This window comes from Adiantum capillus-veneris, chromosome 3, assembly GCF_014529385.1.
Source record: "Adiantum capillus-veneris isolate H3 chromosome 3, ASM1452938v2, whole genome shotgun sequence".
Taxonomy (NCBI): domain Eukaryota; kingdom Viridiplantae; phylum Streptophyta; class Polypodiopsida; order Polypodiales; family Pteridaceae; genus Adiantum; species Adiantum capillus-veneris.
Genome location: NC_140933.1, coordinates 4,716,145 through 4,720,661, shown reverse-complemented (window position 1 = coordinate 4,720,661; position 4,517 = coordinate 4,716,145).

The following is a 4,517-nucleotide window of genomic DNA, read 5'->3' as shown; positions in this document are numbered from 1 at the left end:
ATCCTCTGGCTTTATTGCGAGTTGGTTGTGACCCGAAAAGCCATCTAAGAAGCTATAAGCCTCTTTGTCTGCCACCCTTTCTATTACATCATCAATAATGGGTAGGGGATAGTTGTCCCGAATTGTAGCAGCGTTTACTTTCTTGAGATTGACACACACTCTCAACTTTCCGTTTTTCTTCGGGACCACCACAATCGGTGAAACCCAATCGGTGTGCTCAATTTCGTAAATAAACTCTGCCTCCTTAAGTTTATCTATCTCCTCCTTGATCTTTTTCGCAAACGTTTCATTGTAAGTATAGGGACGTTGTCTGCTGGGTTTGGCGTCATTCTTAAGGGGTATTGTGTGTTGATAGATACTAGGATCCATCCCCTTAAGATCTTTGTATGACCATGCAAACACATCTCTATACTGTTTAAGAGTAGCTACTAGCTACCAAAAGCTTTTCCTCATCTTCAGTAAGATCTGTGGCAATATATGCAGGTTTTGGATCTTCTCCTCGCTCCACTAGATCTATTCGTTTGGCTTTTTCAAGACCGTCGTACGATGTACCCGGTTCCTTCAATTCTCTCATTGGTTGTTGCACTATGATTTTCCTATCTTGTATGGTATATTTCTTATAATGGGACGGTGCATCCATCTTGTCAGAATTGGTGTCCTCATTTTTTTCAAAGTCAGTCGTCCATATGTCTTTGAGGGTTCGCTTGAGCCTATGTACTCTGTTTTCCTCTCTGTTTTGGTCATTCCTGACTTTGTTTTTCCCCCTTTCTGCGACTTAGTCGTTTGCTTCTCGTGTCTATTCTTCTTGTTGTTTTTCCGCGGTTTAGTTTTGACAAACCGACCAGTGACCTCGTCTTTGACACAATCCTCAGCTTTGACAAGCTTTAGATATCACGTCCTGTCATTGACAAGAGGCATCGGATTATGCTTATTCGCCCTTGATTTTCTAGTTCTTTTGGATTTATATCGCTCCTGTCGACTAGGTTTTTGGTTATGAAACTCGTAAAACCTGTCCTGTCTCGACCTGTATTTCCTATTCGTCTCTGATGCGCCTGATCTTTCATCATCAACCTCTATCAGTTGGATTTCATCGTCCAGTGATGGAAGGTCACATCATAGTGAATCCGTGAATTCCTCTGTTGGATTCCTATCATTCACTACAGATATCTCATCAATTATTCTTTTACACTCGGTCTCACGTGGTAGTTCTTCTTGTTCCTCGCTCTCTAATCCTGACTCAAGGATGACGCTAGCCATTTGAAATGTTACTAGGTCGTATCCTTCTTCGTCACAAAATTTCATAGGTGTACATTCGTTAACACATATGTCCAAAGTTGACAATATTTGAGTCCACCCGAATGGCTCAAATAAATGTTTAGGAAAAGGTTCTAGGAAATAAGCCTCGTCTTCTACGGATCTTTCCAAAACGCATTCCTCTTTGATTATCTCTCCACAATCATATGCTCCACACATCCAGACATGCGCTTTCGTTTGCATCCATGCAGGTATTTCTTTTTCATTTACAGTGGTTGAATTAAATTCTTGCATTGGTGTTTTTGCAATGTCTCATACCTGTGATCCTTCATGTTGATCTTCGTTATTAGCTCTTTGTGCCTTAGGTAGATTTGGTCGTAACCCCAATCTTGTATCATTTTGAGTTGACGCATAAGAGGTCGTCCCAAAATAATGTCAAAGTTGTTCGTTTTCCCGAAATCCACCATAGCAAAGGTGTGCTCATAGTTAATTCCACACGAAGTTACAACTATTTGCTCCAGGATTCCCAATGGTCTCTCTACATACCCATCTGCGAGTTGCAGTTTTATTCTCATTTTCCTGAGAGCTGGTTGGCCCCACTTCTCCTTGATTTGCTTGGTAGCAATCGCCACTCCCACTCCACTGTCTAGGATAGCTATCGTTTTAATATCCTGATATTCCACAGGTAGGGTCGTATTCCCCTCCTCGCCTTCACAGTAATCTCCGACCTTGTTTATGGGCACTGGTTGGGCTTTGGGTTGACTTTCTCGTTTGTTTTCTTCTCCCGTAGGGTTTGTCGGAAGAGGAATCTTTACTCCCTTGTGCTCCAAATGTTTCCCCATGTCTTCCCATAAGTGTGGTCTGACTCTCAAGAGTTTGAACAGCGTGATTGTGCATGTTATAGGTGTCGACAGCATATCCTGAAGACTTTTTGAGTCAACCATATGTGGCATAGTTCTCATATGGGATGGAACTAATTATCTCCGATTGTGCCTCATGTTCACCTATAAATGAAGGCAGGGTTTTCAAGGATTGGGCTTTGCTTTCCACCGAAATCTCCGTTCCCGCATCCCCATATAGTGATTGTATATCGGCTGGATAAAATCTGTAATCCAGGTTAATCTTAGGAATTGGAGCAGACTGTAATGTCGCGCTCCCATTATTTCTGTTTCTAATGGTTTCCCATAAGTGTTGTGGCCATTGTTCTTCAACTTCTAGAATCAGCATTATCGTCATCGACTTAGAGTCATCAGTCGTGTTTGGCACCACTCGATGATCCAGTGGCAATCTTGTTTCAGGCCTCTGTTCGTTTACTTGTTTTGGTTCATCGGTTTTAAGTTTTTCTCGCTCTTTGTGCATCAACACTTCTTGTTCTGGGGTTCTAACCATCTTAGGTTCCATCAATGCCTGGGCTGTTTCAATGAGGTGTTTACACATTTCCAAACGCTTTGTTTCCACTTGTGGTTGAGGATAAGTTAACCATCTTTGCTCTAAGGTTTGGTTTGTTTTTAGCCTCACTTCATACGCTTGTAATAGAGCATCTAACGGCTCTAGAACTTTGTCACAACCAAGACTGATCCCCCTAAGGACGCTTTCCTCGGCTTGTTGTTATGCTCAGCAGTTCTACTCTCTCTCTCTTGTTTGAGTTGCTCCTTCGTTTCATGTAATTCGTTTTGCATGGCAATTTGGCTGTTCACCCTTCTTGTTTTCATCCTATCCCGTTTCGCCTTCCAAGATTTTCGTTGGGTTCGCATGGATAAGCTCTCCTTTTTTGTGGGTGTCGGCAACTCGACCTTTTCCTCCATGGACTCGTTTTTCCTTAAGTCCTCGGCTTGGGCTCTTGTTATCGCATTGATCTGGATCATGGGATTGGTTTTCGATCCGCTGATTGCACTTTGGTATTACCCCCACTATATTCATAGTCGCTTTTCCCTTACTGTCCGGATTTTTTGGGCAATCTGGTAATATGTAATTCACACCACATCCGTCACAAAACCCAAAAATTTTCACTCTTTCGTCTTTGAAAGGACAATTACGTTCCCAATGATCCATACTTCCACATCTATAGCACTGTCCAATTGGTGTTTGATTTTGAGGAGGTGGTCCCATAGGTTATCCTGCTCTATTAGGATATCCTCTTGGTTTGTAATTCTGGTTCGCAATGAACATTAACGTTCTTTCGTCTACCAAATATTGATCTCTCGAAGGTTGTGCTACATACGTTGGTGGTGCCATACCCTCACTATTTCCCCATGGTTGATAGGCTTCGTCTGCGTATATTTGTGATTCGGGTTCTGTTGCATAAGGCTCATTCGGTTCCTCATAATAAGAAACTTGAAGTGTACTATTTGTTCCTGGTGATGCTTCACAAGGTTGAGCATACCTAATCATGGCCCTATTTTCCTGTGGTAATGGAGGTTGTTGACCCAATACAGGTTGAGGTCTGTCTGCTCTTGCTACCAGATTCATATTTGGTCCAACTTGATACCTTGGAGGAGGTGGTTGTGATGGTCCTCCTGGAATTCCATACGGTCTTTCCCTCACATAGTTTTTGTTATAAAAACACTCTTCCGTGCTATGATATGTCTATTTTTGTTCTATGGTGCACCATTTCAGTACTCGTCCAGCTGGTGCCTTCGGCTGTTGTGTGCACCATGGCGTCGGATGATCCCCCCCACATGTGTCACACTTCCTTGTCTGAGACTGTCTCATTACCGGATTTGATCTCATATGTTGCATTCTCTTCGTTACCTCCTCTATCAATTGATCAGCTGTCAGCATCAAGGTTGCCTGGGCATCTTTCTTGGTAGAGGGTTCGCTTTTAATCGATGAAGAGCCATTGGTTACTGAATCAGTATCCTCTGACACTTCCCCATATGCTTTGCAGTTATCGATAAGATATAACGCTTCCCTTGTAACTTGTTGGAATGTGCTACAGGCCTTTAAGTGAAGGTCCTTTTTCATTAAGGTTTCGTTCCTAAGACGTTCAACGAAGAGCACAGACAATCTCTCGTCCTGCGGTAATTCCCTCCTCGGGCATCTTTCAATGTATTTCTTGAATCTCAAGGTTTCTTCCTTCACTTTTTCATTCTCCCTTTGTTTAAAAGCGTATATCTGCGATACAGTATTATGCTTTATACCCTGTTTTGAAAATTCTTCCGTGAACTCGCGCAACACATGTTCAATATTCGGACAAGTTTCAGGGTTTAAAGGTTGAAACCATGTTAAAGCTGTCCCTTCCAAGGTCAGTCCGAATCCCTCAT